The following is a 22919-nucleotide window of genomic DNA, read 5'->3' as shown; positions in this document are numbered from 1 at the left end:
TCTCTGTTTGACTTATTTCACTCAACATAATACCCTCTAGTTCCATCCACGTCGTTGCAAATGGCAAGATCTCATTCCTTTTGATGGCTGCATAATATTCCATTGTATATATATACCACATCTTCTTTATCCAGTCATCTGTCGATGGACATCTTGGCTCTTTCCACAGTTTGGCTATTGTGGACACCAGCAAATACTTTCTATTGCTAAGTCTCAGCAGATAGTTTAGTCCTTCAACAACAGAAATGTTTTTTTTTCATTTTGTTTTGTTTTGTTTTAAACAGAAGTGTTCTTAAAAAGCATGGACTAGCTTTCCTAAGTTGTTCAGTTGGAAACTTGGTTACCCTGAATGAAAGAGGGGACTGGCCAAGATGATCTTCTCATTCCCCTCGGCTTGACCAAACTTTAAGCAGGTCCCTTTCTGTCTTAGGTCTCTGACCTGTCCTTCCTTCCAGTGTTTACTTCATTTAAATTATTTTCTATCCCTTTAAGATGTAAATATTTTTAAAAGTCTCTTCTCAGGGAGTGCCTGGATGGCTAGTCAGTTAGGTGTCCGACTCTTGGTTTTGGCTCAAGTCATGATCTCAGGGTCATGAGATAGAGCCCTGTGTCAGCCTCCACACTCAGCATAGAGTCTATTTGGGATTCTCTCCCTCTCTCTCTGCCCCTCTTCTCTTTTCCCCCCACCCTCATAAATAAATATTTTTTTTAAATAAAAATATAAATAAATAATTAAAAGCCTCTCGACAGTGTTGCAACCCAGGACTGTCTTTCTCAAGGACCTGGGAACCATCCCTTTTGAAATGTAATCATCAGTGAAGATAGTGCCCCTATCTTCCATTTTCTGTGAGAGAATAGAAGCCTAACTTCTGTGGGTGCCTGGACCCATTATAAAACTACCTCCTGTCACAAGGATAGGAGAACGTTTATTCTTCCTTTGGGTAAGGTCAGTTGGCAAACACAGATAGCCTGAGATCTCCTTCTCATGCCAGCATTAAAAAACCTTTCTGCCCTTGTTTCAGTAGTGTTCAGACCAGTTTTGGGTTTTTTTTCCATATTGGTAATACCCTTGAATAAAGTTTTCCTGGCCTCTCTAACTTGGTCAGTTTTTGCTTTGACTATATGCAACCCTCAAAACCTTTTAATTGTCCTCAGATAACTTTAGATGTTATACCAAATAAATAAATAGTTTTGGACCTACACATCTAAAATTTAAAATTACACAAACTACAGGCAATAAACACGTTTAATTAAAAAAATATGACTCACAATGCGGGTAAATATTTTTTCATTTACCTGTGGTTCCATATTACTGGATAGATTGCTGTTTTGCAATCCTGGCAAGATTCTTTGCGATTTCACCAAAAATATTTGTACTGCCCTCTTTCCTGAGGTAATGATGTTAGGATTTCTGAAACCCAGAATGCTGCTCCCTCATGAGCATCAGGACCCACCTGGATCCCTGAAAGTCTTATTGAAGCTATGGCTTTGATCACCTACCTGGACTTCTATCTTGGCTAGTTACAAAGGCACACATATAAGCCCTGACTATTCCTTTTATTCCTTATTTTAAAGCTTAACCTGGGGCACCTGGATGGCTCAGTCGGTTAAGCATCTGACTCTTGATTTTGGCTCGGGTCACGATCTCGAAGTCGTGGGATTGAGCCCCAAGTCAGGCTCCATGCTCAGCATGGAGTCTGCTCCAGATTCTCTCTCCCTCTCCCTCCCCCTCTGCCCTTCCCCCTGCTCACGCTCGCTCTGTCTCTATAAAATAAATAAAAATAAATTCTTTAGAGCTTAACCTAGGAAGATTCATGAAATCAGCCTAATGGTTTACACCAGCAAAATATAAAGGATAAGGGGGAGGGCAAGTAGAATGATGCAAGAGAGAACAGTGGGGAAATGTATACCCTATAGAGGAATATGTTTGCTTCAAAAAACTTAGGTTTTTTCCCCTCTTCAGTAAAAGTTTTATGCCCCCTTCCCATTAACACCTAGGCATAATTTCTCTTCCTTTGGGGTGAAGCCTTTGATTCTGTAAAATGTGTCGTGAATAATATTTGAACAATTTTCCATAAGAAACTATTTCTAAAACTTCCACAATAACAATATTCGTTGCCTGTTGTTAGTGTTATTTCTGTTCTTTAATGCTTAATTTTTCTGCCCTTACTTATATCCTTTTAAATTTTTTACTTGCTCTAGTCCATCTTTTTTTTTTAATATTTTAATTTTTTTTTTAAAGATTTTATTTATTTATTTGACAGAGAGAGAGAGAGCGAGAGAGGGACCACAAGCAGGGGGAGTGGGAGAGGGAGAAGCAGGCTTCCCGCTGAGCAGTGAGCCTGATGTGGGGCTTGATCTCAGGACCCTGGGACCACGATCCGAGCCGAAGGCAGACGCCCAACGACTGAGCCACCCAGGCGCCTCCTCTAGTCCATCTTCTGAATGCAAGATTTTTTACTTTTCTTAGTTATATTAATTGAATCCTAAAGTTTAAATGCATTTTTCTTAAATGTTACCTAGGATAAATGTAAATTTAGTATTCCCATGAGTTTTCAAAGGAAATACCACATGATGAATGCTATGAAAGAATTTGAGGATAATCGGGCCAGAAATGCCACTCTAAGAAAGACAGAAAGGCAGCTGCAGTGATTCGTGCCTCTGAAGCTGGAAGTCCTCACAAAATTCAGCAGTTGTAGAGAGAGAATCCGGAAAGGTCTAGTTTTGTGTTCCTTGTGGCATTATTCCTTAAATTGCACAAACTATTTAAGCAATTATTCATTGCTTCTTTGCAGCCATTCTCTTCACAATTTGTCTGATAATTTCATGACTCAATGCATTTTAATGGCTTTTCGTGACTTATACACTAAAAAGTGAAACTACATGTTTCCATTTTGAAATAAAGGACATGCTTTAAGAAATATTTAAAGGAAAAGCAAAACCAAGTGATTTTTCATTGATTAGCACATTACTTTTTTCCTAAATTCATTTGATCTCAATCTCTCCCTACCTCCTCTCCTCTTTTCTTCTTTTTCTTTTTTTTTTTTTTTTAAGATTGTATTTATTTGCGAGAGAGAGAATGAGAGACAGAGAACATGAGAGGGAGGAGGGTCAGAGGGAGAAGCAGACTCCCTGCCGAGCAGGGAGCCCGATGTGGGACTCGATCCCGGGACTCCAGGATCATGACCTGAGCTGAAGGCAGTCGTTTAACCAACTGAGCCACCCAGGCGCCCTCTCCTCTTTTCTTATAATACCCATTTATACCCTGCAGTGAAGAAGGTATTCTAAAGAACACACTTCTGGAATGGCTAAAATCAAAAACTCAAGAAACAACAAGTGTTGGCAAGGATGTGGAGAAAAAGGAACCCTCGTACACATTCCATTGGTAGGAATGCAAACTGGTGCAGCCACTCTATAAAACAGTATGGAGTTTCCTAAAAAAATTAAAAATAGAGGGGTGCCTGGGTGGCTCAGTTGTTAAGCATCTGCCTTCGGCTCAGGTCATGATCCCAGGGTCTTGGGATCGAGTCCCGCATCGGGCTCCCTGCTCAGTGGGGAGCCTGTTTCTCCCTCTCCCACTCCCCCTGCTTGTGTTCCCTCTCTCACTGTGTCTCTCTCTGTCAAATAAATAAATAAAATATTTAAAAAAATTAAAAATAGAAATACCCTTTGATCCAGTAATCACATTACTGGGTATTTACCCAAAGAACTCAAAAATGCTAATTTGAAGAGATATATGTATATACCCCTATGTTTATTGCTGCATTATTTACAATAGCCAAACTATGGAAGCAGCTCAAGTGTCCATCGTCAAATGAATGGAAAAGAAGATGTGATATAGATAGATAGATAGATAGATAGATAGATAGATAGATAGATATAGAGATATAGATACATAAATACATACAATAGAATATTAGTTAGCCATAAAAAATAATGAAATCTTGCCATTTGCAACAACATGGATGGATTAATGCTAAGCTAAATAAGTCAATCAGAGAAAGATAAATACCATATGATTTCACTCATATGTGGAATTTAAGAAACAAAACAAACAAACAAAGGGAAAAAAAGAGAGGGACAAACCAAGAAACAGACTGTTAACTCTAGAGAACATCTGATGGTTACCAGAGGAGAGGTGGGTGGGCAGATGGATGAAATAGGTGGTGGGAATTAGTGCACTTCTCTTGATGAGCACTGAGTAATGTACGGAACTATTGAATCACTATATTGTATACCTGAAACTAATATAGCGCTGCATGTCAACCACACTGGAATTAAAATAGATAGATAAATAAATAAACACAACAGGAAAAAAAACACATTTTTGGAAACAGTGAATTAGATAGACTCAATCAAAAAATGGAATGGCCTTTAAAAATATGTAATTTAAGTTTAAAATTATATGCCACATGACAACATTACAGTAGAGGTAGTGAAGAGAGACAAACCCACTGCATTTGTTCTCCAGCTCTGACAGAATCTTCAGGGCGTCTGTATGCTACTGGATGACTGAAAATTCAGAATTGGGTCCTCAACTTTGTATATGTTCAGTTGTTTAATTTCATCAGTTGTCATTCCTGCTCCATAAAAATGAGTCACATGGCCAAACTAATGAGATCTCAATTTATAAAATGATTAATTAATCTTAACTGATGATACATCTGTCTAGCTCACAGAAGTGTTTTACATAATAAACATTTCCCACAATGTTTCTTTTATCCTTAATAGGAAAATTTCTCTGTTGAAGGATTTGTCAGAGAATTTGATTTCATTGATTGCACTGTGATTTTCCAGGAGAAAGTCAAAGCATTTAATGATAGGAGTTTTGTGGGATAGACTAGAAAATGTCTTCTGACAACATTTGGGAGTTAAAGAAGGCACCCGTGCAGACCTCTCTTCTCATCTTTTTTTTTTAAGATTTTATTTATTTATTTGTCAGAGAGAGAAAGAGAGACCGACCACAAGCAGGGGGAGTGGCAGAGGCAGAGGGAGAAGCAGTCTCCCCGCTGAGCAAGGAGCCCGATGCGGGGCTCCATCTCAGGACCCTGGGATCATGATTTGAGCCGAAGGCAGACGCTTAACTGACTGAGCCACCCAGGCGCCCCCTTTCTTCTCATCTTTAACAGTGGAATTAGAGACCTAATTAGAAAACAGAAAAGACAATGGGAACTAGTCCTGCAGCACCTGGCAAGACATTTTGAAAGGGCTCCAGAACAAAACAAGGCCTTAACAAATAAACTTACATGGCCTCACAGAGGCAGAAAGTGGGTAGCCCACTTCCTAACAGACCACTTATTAACAAAAACACGTGTAAATCTTCTAAATAAAAAGAACACTAGCAAAAAGCATTAATCCGTCCCACAGAAGAAAACTGAGACAAAGAAAAAAATCCCTCAATTCAGATCAACGAGAATGCTCTGAACTTAGATAAAGCACCCAGGTTACTGCCCTTACCTTAAACACTCAAAGTGAATTAACTATAAATATAGATGGTAATCTTCATCAGTTTGCAGTAGATACCACCACAATTCTTTCTACATTAGAATCTGCCATCTTTACTCAAACTCTTCCTTGGAGTAAACATGCCACACAAATTGTAGGTGTTTTAAATAATTCACAGACTCCCTTTTTCCTAGTCCTGACTGTAATTCTTGGGCCCTTGACTGAAAAATATTTCTTCCTACTCTACGACACCACTCCTTTAATAAGGAGAGACTTGCTTTGCGAAAAAATGGGAGTGTAACATTAAATGTCCACCAAAGAGAATATTTCTAGAGGTTCCTAGGGACTGGTATTCATAATCAAGGGTAGGTGCTCTGGATCTACCTTTATCTTCTCAATTCTATTTGATCACTATTGTTGTCCATCCCTAATGACCCTATTTCTCTTTTCTTTCCTCTCTGTGATAATTGTTGGGTTAGAGCAAACTTACTGTAATGCCATTCTTAGATTGTCCCAAACAGTAGCCAGTACCCTTAATCTTACCAACTGCTGAATATGCCATCTATCGCCAGACCTCCATGATAAAAACCTCTGGGCAATTCAGGTCTCATCAAATGAGACACAGGGAATTATAGTCGACAGCATTTCCATTGTACCTATGTGGACAAATGACCTTAAAAATCAGCCTTTGACTTTGATGGCTCTCCCTTCCCCAGAAAAAAAAAAAAAACTAGTTACAATTGATCAATTAGAGGTGATCTTAAATCTGAATTCCACAGCATTCATTAGATAAGGGGCCAAAAAATTGCCGCTTAGAAGACACTAATAGAGATCCAAATATGTAACCAAGCTAATGCAAGGTGTTGGTGCTGGCCTTCTTTTAAACAACTTTTTTCCTGCCCTTATCAGCTACCTACTTCTTTTACATCCAGGACTTGTGGCCCATTTTGCCTTAACATGTCATGCATTTTGGGGTGCCTGGGTGGCTCAGTCAGTTAGGCGTCTGCCTTCGGCTCAGGTCATGATCCTGGGTCCTGGGTCCTGGGATTGAGCCCCGCATCGGACTCCCTGCTCAGCGGGGAGTCTGCTTCTCCCTCTCCCTCTTCGGGCCACTCTGCCTGCTTATGATCTCTCTCTCTCTCTCTCTGTCGAATAAATAAAATCTTAAAAAAAAACAAAAAATGTCATGCATTTTAGGAACAGTATTCTGAAATATCATTCTGTAAATCACGAAAGCTGGAAGTTCCAACTTATACAGACCTCCAAAATGTGGCTACTTTTGATTATTTAGGTACTCTACCTGGAAGCATTACTGACTCAGTGTTTATACAATCAAAGCAGTGTTCCCAATGGTGAGAATGTTACAAATAAAGACTAAAAGAGGGACACCTGGGTGGCTCAAGTGGTTGGGCCTCTGACTCTTGGTTTCGGCTCAGGTCGTGATCTTGGGGTCATAGGATCGAGTCCCACGTCTGGCTCCAAGCTAAATGCGGAGTCTGCTTCTCTCCCTCTCCCTCACCCCCCACTTGTGCTCACGCTCTCTCAAATAAATAAATCTTAAAAAAAAAAAAAAGGAACTTACCACTAACTCTGGCAGAAGTTGTTAATGATACCACCTCTTTCTTAGGTGGGCTACAGATCATTCTCAAATTACCAATATGAGTGGCTCTAAGTTTCTCATTGGCTAGTCATGGTGGCTTCTCTGCCATTGGTAATATTTCTCTGACAATTCCTCAGGAGCTTACTCTGCCATGCGAAAGGAAGACACTCCTGGAATAGATATGATATGGATTTGAATGGTCTAGATTGATAGTTTTTCTATATGGTTGTCAATTATATACCTGAAATTTGGGGGGAAGACCATTCTTTCCTCACTGCATAAGAATGACGCTACATTGGGGCGCCTGGGTGGCTCAGTCGTTAGGTGTCTGCCTTCGGCTCAGGTCATGATCCCAGGGTCCTGGGATCAGGCCCTGCACTGGGATCCCTGCTTGGCGGGAGGCCTGCTTCTCCCTCTCCCACTCCCCCTGCTTGTGTTCCCTCTCTCGCGTTCTGTCAAATAAATTTTTTAAAAATTTTAAAAATTAAAAAAATAATAATGACACTGCATGTAGAATAAATAACTCTATATGCATTTGTCTATATCTAAGTTTTTTTATTTGGCTTCTTATTGTGTTCCATTGATCTATTTATCAATCCTTGTTTAATATCACACTGTCATATTTTCTGTATCTTTGCAAAAGTCTTGATATCTTGAAGCAAATTATCACAAGTTTCATCTCCTGTTAGAGTTAATCTTAATTATTTTTGGCTCTTTGCACTTCCATATACATTTTGGAATGAGCTTATTAATTTCTGTTTTTAAAAATCTGTTTTTAAAAAGCCTACTGGGGCTACACTTAATCTGTAGATCAAATTGGGGTTATTGACATTTTCCATTGTTGAATCTCTCAATTCATATACCTGGTGTATTCATCTAAGTCTTCTATAGTTTTGTTTTATTTTTAACTAAATAGCTTCTGTCTCCAACAAGTTGTGTTTATTTTCCTTTTAATTTACTTATTTTTATATGTCTCCCATTAAGCATTTAAAAAGCTGATTGGAAGTTGTGAACAAGTGGGTTGATTCACTGAGTTTAAATTTCTCTGGTAGAGTGATCGGATAGGTTATTTGCTGAGAAACTCTGATATACAGTATTTTTAGATATTTTCTTCAGATCATCAGTTTTCTAAATAGAAGACTATTATTTTCTCTTTGGAGGGTAAAGTTTTATCTACCAGAGTTCTGGGAAGTAAGTGAAGGAAGTTGGGGATCTCAGCATATAGTCTGCACAAGACCACTTAACCCACCTATTTTCGTTTCTGTACCCATACCTTTAACTTTGCCTATGTCCTCCAGACTAAATGCCCTGTGTTTTACTTTCTCCAGTCCTGAATTATTATCATGGGTAGAGTAGAATCAATTTCCCAGAAACATACAATGGTGTGAGTGGGTCTAGAAATACAATTTCTATACAGTTTTCATCAGATCAGTATTATTTAGTATTTTCTTTGGCATCCATTTCAGAGGTATTTGGTATTGCCAGTTTCCAGGTCTTTAAATAGTCTTCAGTGAAAATCAGATTATTTCTCAGTTTTTGCCAATTACTGACTTCATATTCAATTCTGTATTCTGCTAAGTTGCTTACCTTATATCCATCTCTTTTCTAGCTTCCAAAATTTTGTTTTCCCTTTTTCTGTTCTCAACTGCCCTTGTGGGTTAATATTTTTAAGTCCCTTACTCTAGTTTTAGTTACATTTAGAAGGAATGAAATTTGATACCATTGTTCAATTGGCCATCTTAATGTGGAATTTGATATCTCTGTTTTCAGGGATAGTCCTAATTCTTACTGAGATGTATTTAACACCCTAGTTATACTAACATCATGCTTACAAATACATTTAAATTATCTATATCCTAACACTGTGTGTTATACATCATCTATATTATAATGCTCCCTATGCTGTTTTTTTAAGATTTTATTTATTTATTTGAGAGAGAGAGAGAGCATGAGTAGAGATAGGGGCAAAGGGAGAGAGAGAAGCAGACTCCCCCACTCAATGGGAAGCCTGATGTGGAACTCGATTCTAGGAGTCTGGGATCATCACCTGAGCCAAAGGCAGACAGAACACCGACTGAGCCACCCAGGTGCCCCTTTTTTTTTTTTAAGATTTTATTTATTTACTTAAGAGAGACAGCATGAACGGGGGGAGGGGCAGAGGGAGAGAGAGAGAAGCAGACTCCCCACTGAGCAGGGAGTCTGACACAGGGCTCAATCCCAGGACCCTGAGATCATGACCTGAGCCGAAGGCAGATGCTTAACTGACTGAGCCACCCAGGAGCCCCATCCCTACGCTATTTTTTTTAATAAAGATTTTATTTGTTTATTTGACAGAGAGAGCAAGAGATCACAAGCAGGGAGAAGGGCAGAGGGAGAAGGAGAAGCAGGTTCCCTGCTGAGCAGGACGTGGGGCTCAATCCCAGGACACTTGCATCGTGACCTGAGCCGAAGGCATACGCTTAACCAACTGACCCACCCAGGAACCCCAACCCGATGCTATTTTAAAGGGGACAATTTATGATCTTTTTCTAAAATTTTAGATATTGTCATTTTTGGCTACCATTTACTTTTTAGTCTTTATATTATTAGCATCATTTGGAATTACATATGCTCACCACAGGCATAGCTACCATCTGTCACCATATGATGCCATTACATTGTATGACTACATTTCCTATGTTGTACCTTCCATTCCCATGACTTACTCGTTACCATAACTGGAAGCCTGTATCTACCTACCACTCCCCTTCTCCCATTTCACCTCTGGCATCCATCAGTTTGTTCTCTATATTTATAGGTCTGATTCTGCTTTTGTCTGTTTATTCATTTGTTTTGTTTTTCAGATTCCACATATAATGAAATCATATGGTATTTTTCTTTCTCTGTCCGACCTATTTCACTAACACAATACCATCTAGGTGCATTGGTGTCTCAAGTGGCAAGGTCACGTCCTTTTTTATGGCTGGGTAATATTCCATTATATATATGTATATATAGCCACATCTTCCTTATCTATTCATCTGCCCATAGACACTGAGGTTGCTTCCATTTCTTGGCTATTGTAAATATTGCTGCAATGAATATATGGGTACATATATCTTTTTGAATGCATGTTTTCATTTTCTTTGGGTAAATACCCAGTAATAGAATTACTGGGTCAGGGGCGCCTGGGTGGCTCAGTGGTTAAGCGTCTGCCTTCGGCTCAGGTCGTGATCCCAGGGTCCTGGGATCGAGCCCCGCGTCGGGCTCCCTGCTCTGCGGGAAGCCTGCTTCTCCCTCTCCTGCTTCTCCCTCTCCCACTCCCCCTGCTTGTGTTCCCTCTCTCACTGTGTCTCTCTCTGTCAAATAAATAAATAAAATCTTTAAAAAAATAAAAAATAAAAAAATAAAAAAAAGAATTACTGGGTCATATGGTATTTCCATTTTTAATTTTTTGAGGAGACTCCATACTGTTTTTCACAGTGGCTGCACCAGTTTGCATTCCCACCAACCCACAAGGGTTCCTTTTTCTCACATCCTCACCCACACTTGTTATTTCTTGTCTTTTTGATTTTAGCCATTCTAATAGATCTAAGGTGATATCTCATTGATGTTTTGACTTGCATTTCCCTGATGATGAGTAATGTTGAGCATCTTTCCTGTGTCTGTTGGCCATCTGTATGTCTTCTGTGGAAAAATGTCTGCTCAGGTCCTCTGTCCATTTTTTGATTGAATTACTTGAAAACCAGATATTTTTGAAATAACCCAGCAATTGATTAAATTCTGGTTACTTACATTATTCACACCGAACAAGAGTGTATTTATCACATTGAGCTATAATTGTCCAGTAGTGATACTGTCTTACTTAATAAGGCAGTTTTATTTTTGTTGTAAATACAAAATCAGTGTTATATTTACAGAAGTAGAATCCTTCCCCCTTTTCAATCAGTAATTCTCTTTCTATATTCCCTGTGCCTTCATCTGAGAATCATCAATAGCAGCATTATAGAATCTTTTTTAACATGAGGACATAGAGGTCCAAATAGGTGCTGTGACCTAAGCCAGGTTGAATGTTCATTTGCTAAGTAGCAGGAAGCCTTGATTTTTGTCTTACAGTTCAGGATTTCTTTTCAAAATCAGTTCCTCTAAATCAGTTTCATAAGAGTTTCATACACATAATTTTGAGTTTCCATCTCTATGGGGAAGGATATGTATAGTATATAAAAAGCTTTTGCCTGTCTGAGACTAAACTTACTCACTCGGGAGATAATTCATTTATATCAATTATTTGCCCACCAAACACTTTTCTGGGTACTGTGGCAAAAGTATTGAACAAGATAACCCAGGTCCCTGTTTTTCTAATGTAGACCTACTGTATTCATAGTCAGAAAGTATCAGAGTAACAAATAGGTAAGATAGTTTTCGATGGAGATAAGAGGTGGGCGTTGTCAGTTTTAGGATGGTCATGGGAGGCCTCTCTGAGAAGCAGAAGAAGGCCTTGAAGCTGTGTTTGTTGCCATGGAGCACCACCTCCGTGCCCCTTCTCTCAGGAGTGAATCATTCATCTCTCAGCTCCTGGGAGCCTTCCCTGATGAGAGCCCTCAACTGAGTCCCTCTCTAGGGAATGTTCACATCTGAAAAGGACTGTTTGCCCTAAGATTCTAGCCTTTTCCCAGGGCAGCTCTCACCCCACGACTGGTTGATATAAGACTGGAGAGATTCAACCACCTTGTCCCAGTTCAGGACCCAATTCCAAAGCTCTTTTTTTAGAATTTGGCCAATTTTTTAGGATTGGGTGAGGCCTGTGTTGCAACCATATTGCAGTTCAACTTCTCCCTCTGCCTGATGCTGCTTGTTTTACTCCTCCCACGGGTTTCGATCCCAAGTGCTCCCAGTATACTTTGTGCACATAAATCTCCATCTCAGAGTCAGTGTCTCAGGAAAACTGATCTCTGTCAAATGGTGGACCATTGTTCCATCAGTAAGAAAGTAAAGCACCATTAGAAACACAGTGACTATAAAGGCCCAGAGATGGGAATAAACTTGCCATGGTTACAGCATGATGGTGAGGGTTACAGTGCTGGGAGTTGAGATCAGACGGATGTGCAGAACCCAGAACAGGGCCATTCAGGCCAAGGTACAGAGTCTGGAATTTATTTTAAATAATAGGAAGTTTTTAGGTGGTTTTAAGAAAAAGAGTATAATGGTCAAAAGATAAAAGATCACTTTTCTGTGTGGAGAATGGATTATATCAAGGGTGGGGTGGAGTGTGGAAATAAAATCAGGAAGACCAGTTAGGCAGCTATTATAGAGGTCTAGGAAAAAAAAAAAAAGATGATATAGGTTGGATTATGATGGTTCTTTGGGACATAGAGAAAAATGGACAAATTCAGGAGGTTTTTGGAGGTAGCCCCCATAGAATTTGCTAATGTATTAAATGTGAAGGGTAATAAATGGAGAAAATAAAAAGATGACTTCTAGCTTTTAGTCCTTGCAGTTGGGTGGATGGTGCTACCATTTATTATTAGGATGAACAGACTGGAAAACTGTAAACTGGGAAGGGAATAAATTAAGAATCTTTTGTAGATGTAATATATTGGAGGTACTTTTTAGACACTTGGATGTATGAATATGGATCTTAGCGGGAAGGGGCTAGAGTTTCAGTGAATCTCTCTATATGATTTACTGGTGATTTGCTGACTTGAAAAGTATTAACAGAAAGAGAACAGATTTTTCATATTCTGACACCCAAACTGTATCTCCTGTTTTTCCCCAAACCAAAGAGACAGCTTCACAGTTTTGATAAATCAGATGGAATGTTACCCAGAAATGCAAAATCTTATGAGCACATAAGCACAAGGAGTTTGGCAATAATATATGACGAGGCAAACTTAAAAAAAGAAAAAGCAGTCGTGCACACACTTACTATTTGCCTAAAACCAGTTTTCTATATCCTTTAGTACAGAATCAATACAGAGTTATATGAAAACTCTAGCAGCAAATATCGTACTGAGTTTCAAGCAAATCCAGTATCATGAGATCTGGGCTGATAATGTGAGACTCTCGTTTCGTGGAGAAAAAAAAAAGTTCCCAAAATCTCCATCCATCAGATGAATTTAGAATTGATCTTTGCCTTCTTTCTTCCTACCACATTTACTCCTTTTAGGAACATGTGAATCATAAAATCTGTGTTAATAACTTCAAAGTTGAAAGCAACTAACTTGTGACTAAGACTTATAACCACTGGAGCTTAAAACATTTAAATAAATCCCAGTCTACAGTGTGAAAATGCATTTATTCATTCCTTCTACAGATGAAGAATAGAAATGAGTATCATGGCTTTCCCTGCCCTTTTACTGTCTAGGGCTTTATTGTCTTAATACATCCAGATTTTTGTGGTCACTCACGCCAGGCTTTGGCATAGACTTAAACACATTCCCTGAGCAATAGTTACAACCCAAGCCCTTCTTCCAGCCTGATTACAACACATTAGTGGGCTAGGCTACTTCTATGGAGGACTACTGATCTAGGTGATAGACACAAATAAATAATTACAATAGGAACACCTGAGTGGCTCAGTCCATTAAGCATCTGCCTTCGGCTCAGGTCATGATCCCAGGGTCCTAGGATCGAGTTCCACATGGGGTTCCCTGCTCAGCAGGGAGCCTGCTTCTCCCTCTGCCTGCTGTTCCCCTCCCCCTTGTGCTCACTCTCTCTCCCTCTCTCTCTCTCAGACAAATAAATAAATAAAATCTTTAAATGTAAATAAATAGGGCGCCTGGGTGGCTCAGTTGGTTAAGCAACTGCCTTCGGCTCAGGTCATGATCCTGGAGTCCCGGGATCGAGTCCCACATTGGGCTCCCTGCTGAGCAGGGAGTCTGCTTCTCCCTCTGACCCTCTTCCCTCTCGTGCTCTCTATCTCTCATTCTCTCTCTCTCAAATAAATAAATAAAAAAATCTAAAAAAAAAAGGTAAATAAATAAATAATTGCAATAAAGTGTTAAAAGTTCAAGGACATTATAACCAAAACCAATCGCATCTCCCGCCCCAGCCCATTAAGGAACTTCTGGCGTGTCCCTGCCCTCCCTGCCATCCCCATCCTATTATGCAGAAACAAGTTGTAAGTGAGGGTAAAGAACTAAGAAATCTGACAGGGAACTGGAAGCATCTGTGGAGCTGTCAGAGAGACAGAGAATGAAAAGAACGGGAAAGTGGCTAGTTTAAAAAGTGGTCTTGTGAGGGGCGCCTGGGTGGCTCAGTTGGTTAAGCGTCTGCCTTTGGCTCAGGTCATGATCCCAGGGTCCTGGGATCGAGCCCCGCATCGGGCTTCTTGCTCAGTGGGGAGCCTGCTTCTCCCTCTCCCATTCCCCCTGCTTGTGTTCCCTCCCTTGCTGTCTCTCTCTCTCTGTCAAATAAATAAATAAAATCTTAAAAAAAAAAAAAGGTGGTCCTGTGAATTGTGAATTGGATCTCCCACCATGTTCTTTGAGAGACCTAAGTAAAATTTCAAATTCATTTTAATTGCTTCTGATATATCAGTTCTTTGAACATGACATCATGCTGACATGGGGCAACCTGGAGCCTTTGGATTCACTCAGGTTACAAGAGCAATACATATGGAAAGTGTAGGACATGGTGAGGAGAAATGGTTCAGAAGAAAAGTCTGTGGGAGCACCTGGGTGGCTCAGGCGGTTAAGCGTCTGCCTTTAGCTCAGGTCACGATCTCAGGGTCCTGGGATTGAGCCCCATGTCTGGCTCCCTGCTCAGCGGGGAGTCTGCTTCTCCCTCTCCCCCTCCCCTTGCTTGTGCTCTCTCTCTCTCTCTTTCTCTCAAATAAATAAAATCTTTAAAAAGAGAGAGAGAGAAAGTCCAGAGGTGCACATCAGGCTTGCATCAGGAGCAGTAGCAGAGGCAAAGTATATAAAGATAGGACTCAGCTTCACGGTTCAAGGCTCAAGGCAGACACAGAGAAAGAGATGGCAGAATAACAAGTTCTGAGAAGCCCAGCAATGATCAGATATTGTTCTTTTTCCCACCCTCCCTTTGGAAAGCATGTATGTGAGTGTATGTGTTCAGAGGACACTCCAAGCTTAGCAAGAAGCAAAGCCACCTGGGGAGTTGGCTAGTGGTGCTGCTAAATGTAGGGGAGACTAACCTATGCATATCTGATTCCCTGATGTTTTAACTAAAACATGTGTAAGCCTGATGGGATAAAGTAAGATTTTATTTTTCCTTTGGAGAAATAACCACTTTATGTAAAATACCAAAAACTTTTCTTGGTCTCATTTGTGAAGTAAGAAGAAGCAAAAGTTCCATATCTACAGGAGGCTAAAACTGCTAAAATAGGATCCCGGGCATCCATCCCAGCTACATTTTATGGCACCAGGAAACTAAGAAAATCCTCTTCCTCCTCTCCTTGGCTCATTTCACCAGCCCTGAGCCTTTCTGAAAGCCAGCCCTCCCTTACTTTTGTCCAATAACATTTCTTTATGCTCAGCTGACAAATTCAGCCATTTTTTTCCCTCCTTGGGATTTTTTGCTGCAGGTTCCCTATAGTTTTAAAATTATATTCTTCTAACCCATATTTATCTTTCATTTTCTTAAGACAACATTTATTCACACTTTAATATGCACCCATTTACCCAAGCCAAAAACCTTGCCTCTCTCTTTTATTATACTTTTTCAGTAGTAATGGTGATTTAACCTGCTAAGTATCTCAGATTCATCCCTCGCCACCACTGCCTTGGTTTAGGCCTTCACCACCTCTGGTCTGCTGAGCTGCTACGCATTACTGAGTGACGGGTCACTGCCCGGATTAAAATCCTGTTCCACCCTCCCCTATCCTACAGGATAAAATCTCAGCTCTGAAGCATGGCAGCAGACAAGGTTGTTGGGCCCTGGTCTCTGTTGATTGGCCCTGAATCTTCTCCCTCTTCTATGCACAGTCTCCCTGTGAGTCAGTAACGCTGAACCTCTGGAAATTCTCCAGATGCACCACACTCCTTCCTAGGCACCCATATGCTACTGCACATGTTCTTCCCACCACCCAAGATGCCTGACCCCAATTGTCTGCCTTCGGGTCCCAGTTTGAAACTGCTCCTAATTACCTAGGTAGACAGAGGCGTTTCCTCTTGAACTCCTCTCACCCCTCGCCCACTCTTCTGCTATAGCACTTGTCACCCAGCATCATCGTGATGGGACTGTGAATCCGAGGTCTTAGTACACTCTGACCTCCTTCAGGGCACAAACAGCCTGGGGCGGGGCGGGGTGGGGGAGGCATATTTGTAGAAGGAGTAAATAAATGAAGCTGAAAAGAGACCACTTAGAACACAGAAAGGCAGCGGGATCACAGGCCCAAAGCCTCAGTTCGCAGTCCCAGAGATGATCAGTGACACATCAGAGTGATGGCTGAAGGTGGCCCTGTGTCTTTCAGGAACAAAATCTAGGCAGACAGTCTCTGACATGAAGTTCTATTTGACTCTTTTTCAAGTCTGCTAGATCATTTTTACAGACTCATGTTCCTTGCTCATATTCTCAGGGCACATTTTTTTAAACTTTTTTTTTTTCCCCTGTAAACAGGTGGTTTTATTGTAGCACAGGGACAGGACCCGTGGGCAGAAAGAGCTGCACTGGGATTGTGAGGACTAACTGATTATATACTTTTTAGTGGGGGTTAGTGGAGCTGAGGGATAACCCAAGTCTCTGAGGAATGTGTGCATGTTAAAAGCAAGGTCTCCAGGACCTTGGAGGTCTAGCTGTTGTTAGGATAAGGTTGCTTTAGTCTTTAATGAAACATCAGCAGAAAAGCAACCATGAGTTTAAAACTTAATAATAAAAACATATCTGGTCTCTTATACCTGCTATAGCAATCAGGACAGAAGTTCTCAGTCACCAGGGTTGGACAGTCTTCCAGCTAAACCACTCCCAGGATTCCCTTTCACTTTGTTTTTGGCTTCTGTTGATTCTTTACTTTCTTGCCATCTCAGCAACGATTCAACATGATGGTTGTTTATGTATTATTAAAAGCATATTATTTAGGGGCACCTGGGTGGCTCAGTAGATTAAGTAACCAACTCTTGATTTCAGCGCAGGTCATGATCTCAGGGATGTGAGATCGAACCCCGCATTGGGCTCCTCACTGAGCAGAGAGTCTGCTCGAGGATTCTCTCCCTCTCCTTCTGCCCCTCCCGCAGCTTGCATGCACTCTCTCTCTCTCAAATAAGTAAATGAATCTTTAAAAAAAGAAAAAAAAAAAGCATATTTAACGTTTGTAGTCATTTCATTGGGAGAATCCTTAGAATATCTAAACAACAAGCTTGCCTTCCATTTATCACTTGCCTTCCATTTATCATTTATCATCAGAATTTCCTGATCATGGGATGGACACATGACACAGGCTGAGGCAATCTTAGTCTCTAATTTCTCCAGGCCCATGGTTGGTCCAGGCAGAGTATGTACCCCAAGCAGAGACAATCAGAGACCTTCCCCCAGATTCTTCTTAACCAGAGCCAATAAGGGAGAGACACTTCCTCCTCTCCCTGGTTTTGTGCTGTGAGGATGTAGAAAACCAGAATTTTCAGCACTCATTTTCCCCCCTGCCATGGGGCAAAAGCCTGTTTGCTATGGGAGAGGTTGAAGGCAAGTAGAGATCAGCAGAGATTAGAGATGGTTTGAAAAAGAGTGATAAAGAAAAAAAGGGTACTTTGGAAGTATCAGGTTTCTAGTTCCAATTGCTGAGATCCTTGGAGCTGCATGAGTTTCTGCATCCCTTCTTTTGATTCTATGACAAATCCCAATATCCTCCTAATAAATTCCTTTGTATGCTTAATTTAGTATAACTTGGATTTCTAGTACTTTTAGCTTATTCCTTCTAATAAAGTATCTTTTTTTTGGTTTTGAATATATGTGATATTGTAAACATTCAGTGTTTTCACTGATACCCAGAATCTCTGTTGGTTTTGGGTTTTGTTGTTGTTGTTTTTGTTTTTGTTTTGTTTTGTTTTCTGAAGACCGCCGTCTCTTTCAAATGAAGTTCTGACTAGCCACAGTGCTGTAGCTTTATAGCATGAGAATGTGGTCTCCTTTGGCATAGCTGAAGATGACATGGGAGTTACTGATTCATCCTGGTCTAAATCAGGACCCTGCTTTTTTTTTTTAAGATTTTATTTTTAAGTCATCTCTATACCCAGCTTGGGGCTCAAACTTACAAACCCTGAGATCAAGAGTCGCATGGTCTATCAACTGAGCCAGCCACATAGCCTAGCACCCTGCTTTCTGAAACTAAAATAATGGGATGGCAAAGTTCTTACAAAGCCAAATGGTAGAGTTTGTATCAGTCAGGGTCTAGTCAGAGACCACACAGTAATTAAATAGAAAAATGTGTTTTTTTTAAGATTTTATTTATTTATTAGAGAGAGAGAGAACACGAGCAGGGTTGAGGAGGCAGAGGGAGAGGGAGAAGCAGACTCCCTGCTGAGCAGGGAGCCCAACATGGGACTCAATCCCGGGACCCTGGGATCATGACCAGAAACAAAGGCAGAAATTTAACCAACTGAGTCACCCAGGTGCCCTAAATAGAAACATTTTAATAGAAAGAATTATTAACTTGTAACAGGAAATTATAGTAACAGAGACTACTAAGGAGTTAAGAGAACTTTAAAAATACAGCAGTAGCAGATATAAGGATTAAAGATGAGTGTAACACCTGAAACCATGAAACTCCTATAGGAAAACATAGGGGGAAAGCTCCTTGACATTGGTCTTGCAATGATTTTTGGGATTTGGCCCCATAGGCGAAGGCCACGAAAACAAAAATAAATAAGCAGGACTATATCAAATTTAAAAGCTTCTGCACAGCAAAGGATACCATTAACAAAATAAAGTGTCTCAGAGAGATATATGCACCCCCATGCTCATTACAGCATTATTTACAATAGACAACATATGGAAACAACCTAAATGTCCATTGACGGATGAATGTATGGATAAAGAAAATGTGGTATATATACACGATGAAATATTATTCAGCCAAAAAAAAAAAAAAAATAGAAAGAAAAGAAATCCTGCCATTTGCTATTACAGGAAGGACCCTGAGGGCATTATGGTAAGTGATACAAGTCAGACTGAGAAAGACAAATACTGTATGATCTCACTTAGAATGTGTAATCTAAAAAAAAAAAAGATGAAGAAGAAAAGCCATCAGATTTGTGGTTGTGAAAGGTAGAGGGAAGGGGAGGAGGGATTGGATCAAGGTGGTCAAAAGCTATAAACTTCCAGTTGCAAGTAGGAGGGATGTCATGTATGACATGATGAGAGTAAATCCTAGGAGTTCTCATCACATGGAAGTTAAAAACAAAAACATTTTTTATTGGGGCGCCTGGGTGGCTCAGTTGGTTAAGCGACTGTCTTCGGCTCAGGTCATGATCCTGGAGTCCCGGGATCGAGTCCCGCATCGGGCTCCCTGCTCGGCAGGGAGCCTGCTTCTGCCTCTGACCCTCCCCCCTCTCATGTGCTCTCTCTCTCTCATTCTCTCTGTCTCAAATAAATAAAATCTTTAAAAAAAAAAAACAAAACATTTTTTCTTGCTCTCTTTTTTTTTTTTGTATCTGTATGAGGTAACGGTGTTAACTACATTTATTGTGAGAATCATTTTGCAATTATATCTCAATAAAACTAGACAAAAGAATAGTTAAAAAAATTTTTTTAAGGCTCAGGGAGACTTGAGACTATTTTAAAACTTCTTTTTGCAATTTCAGTGTATACACACAGACACGTCAGGAATGAAAGACACATATTTTTTTTTTAAAGGCCCATCCAACCAAACTAAAACTCTAAACTGCAACAAAGTGTATGTCTAACACGCCTTTTGCTAAGAAAGTGTCTCCCCAGAAAATGTGAATATTACCGAATTGAGAGGACCAGGAAGGCTCACAGAATAAGAAAGGCCAAGTCAGGGGCGCCTGGGTGGCTCAGTTGGTTAAGCGACTCCCTTCGGCTCAGGTCATGATCCTGGAGTCCCTGGATCGAGTCCCACATCGGGCTCCCGGCTCAGCGGGGAGCCTGCTTCTCCCTCTGACCCTATCCCCTCTCGTGCTGTTTCTCTCTCTCTCTCTCAAATAAATAAATAAAATCTTTAAATAAAAAAAAAAAAAAGAAAGAAAGGCAAGTCAGTACTGGCCCAAGAAATAATGCCAGGTGTGATTTGCAAGGGGAGCACAGGGCTCCCTGTGGCACCACTTGGAGAAAGACTGGCTTGATCATCATAATGGAAAAGGATTTAAATGAAAAAAGAAAAGAACCACTGAACAATTTGTGAGTGAACCAATCTGACCATCAATCTAGAAGGTGTTGGCTCTGTGAAATTGCAGTTGGGTAAGGAATAGGGCTTTGCTTAAGTCTAGGAACCCATTTTGCATAAATGTTATTACTTTACATAAACTACTTTACAAGAGAATGCACTCCCAACTCATGTAGAGAAAGGAAGAGGAGCAGTAGAGCTGATGATCCTAAACAAGAACCCAAAATTTCAGTTACTTTCAATCAGTGGTTCTCAACTAGGGATGATTTTACTCCTCTGGGAATTAATGGAAATGTCTGGAGGCATTTTTGGTTATCACAACTGGAGGGGGAGTGATAGTGGCATCTAGTGGGTAGAGGCCAGAGATGCTGCTAAATATCCTACAATGTTCAGGACAACTGCAACAACATAGCGTTATTTGGACCCAGATGTCAGTAATGCCAAGCTTGAGAAACCTGCTTTAGATAACCTATTTGAGGAAGTGGTTATTTATTTACTTTTCCTGACAGTTTATATAGCTTAGGCTAATTGCATTGGAACCCAGCTGCTTAACCTTGGAAAAGAAATGAATTATATATTTCACGCCGTCCTTCAAATCTGTGGAAGAGCAAATTGTCCTATGATAGAATTTTACTGCATTAAGCTTTGTTGCAATCCATAAAGGCTAACCAGTTGATACTGTGTGTGTGTGTGTGTGTGTGTGTGTGTGTGTGAGAGAGAGACAGAGACAGAGACAGAGACAGAGACAGAGAGAAGGAGAGGGAGACAGGGAGAGTTTTGAGGTTAATAATACAAAAATATTGCATGCAAAGACAATTTGGGGTTTCATAATTTGTTGTGGATAAGTTATGGCTTGGATGATAAACCTAGTGATAATATTGGTTTGATTGTCTTAACATTTCTTAGAGCCCATGAGAGATCAGGATAATAATACTAGGGAAGGCCAAAATAATAAAATTCATTCATTGAATTACAGGTCTTTGATTTTTGTTTTCCTGCTTTTTTTTTTTTTCAAATATGGAACTAGGATATTTTTTTTTTCTGGTGCACATGCTTAACTGCTTAACTCTGCTTCTTTGGTGGGTAATTTTCACCTCAAAAACATCAAAAGGTTTTCCCACCCTGTCTAAAATCAGAAAATTTGTAACCTATGTTTTCAGAGACTTTGAAATATAAACTACATCCAGCTGTAAAAGCAGCGTAGAAATGGATTGATTACAGTTTGAAAAATCAAGCTAGACTGACACAGTCTCTGGCCAAGAAATGTATTTGATTCAGCCATCCCATTGGTATCGTGAGCTATTAAACAATGAAGAGTCTCCCTGGCTGCCGAATAAGTATACCAATTCCCCACTTCCTTCCATTTCTGGAGACTTCTCAGAAATGTAAATGCACAGAGGAAGAAAATATAATAAATGTGTTCCCTTGGTGAGCATGAAGGAAAAGTTCAGCAATAAATAACTCAGTGAGTTCATTGTAAATTCTTGAAACCTCTCTTCCAGCATCATATTCTTTTAAATGCAAACTCAAAGCAAAAAAAAAAAAAAAAAGTCCATCTCAGGTTTGTCTTTTATGACAGCACTGTGGGAGGATTAATAAATGTTGTGAGATTTTTCCTGAAGAATAAAAGCACTTTTCAGACCGAATAAAAATGGTTTTAATAGATACAAATACCATTTTCGTCAACATACGTTTTGAATTTCCCCTAAGGTGAGTAGAGAGATAAAGGAGACAGCCAGAGTAACTAGTTGGTTGTATTGTAGTATTCCCAAACATGAACAGAGGTTCAAGGGTTCCGTTTTCTGTATTAAATGACACTGTACCCTCTCCATCTCTACCCTCCCTATTTCTAATATCGTCTCGCTTCTAACCAAGTTGATGTTTGGGAAGTAAAGCTGGGAGAGCTTGCTGCAAACATTCACATATATTCTGTCATAGATTTTTCAGATGTATGGCATGGAGAAGCTTTCCAAACCACTGGTCTGCATAATGGTTGTGCCCCGTGGCCTGTGCTCTGTGCCCTGGGATCCTTGCATCAACAGTCCCATCTCTACCGAGGCTCTGTTGTCAGAATAAGGCTTACTAGTGGATTTTGTGTGATTTAAGCCTATGGTCTCACATAAAGGACCCCTTTTGAGCTCTCTTCTTTTATTTTCTTCATAATTAAGTCTCATTAAAACCCACCTAGGATTCTCTTCAGCTGCGGGGGACTTCAATTACTTATTCTGGGATGGCGCTGCAGCTGATTTGTCATCGCCTCTATTTCCTCCTGCAGAAAATTTACTAACACGGACCATTTAAACTTCTGTATATACCTTCCCAGGACATTTTTAAGCATGTACTTCATTTACTTGGGGATTATTCTCAATTCTGTTAGAGCCCAATTAGATCTGCTAGTGTGTGATTTAGGGTGGTCTTGGGGCTGAAAGCTTCAGTTATCTAAAACATCTTTGAAGCTCCAATATACCCTATTTTATTGCTTATCTGTCTCTTCTTTAATCTTTCTTAAAATTGATATATCTGGATTCATTAACTTTTTCCCACTCAGGAGAAAATTGAATTGGATGAAGTTGGAGTGACGATGAGAGATGTTTCCTG

The sequence above is a fragment of the Leptonychotes weddellii genome, chromosome 7 (genome assembly GCF_054177405.1).
Source record: "Leptonychotes weddellii isolate Sample4059 chromosome 7, ASM5417740v2, whole genome shotgun sequence".
Classification (NCBI taxonomy): Eukaryota; Metazoa; Chordata; class Mammalia; order Carnivora; family Phocidae; genus Leptonychotes; species Leptonychotes weddellii.
This window is presented reverse-complemented; position numbering follows the sequence as displayed.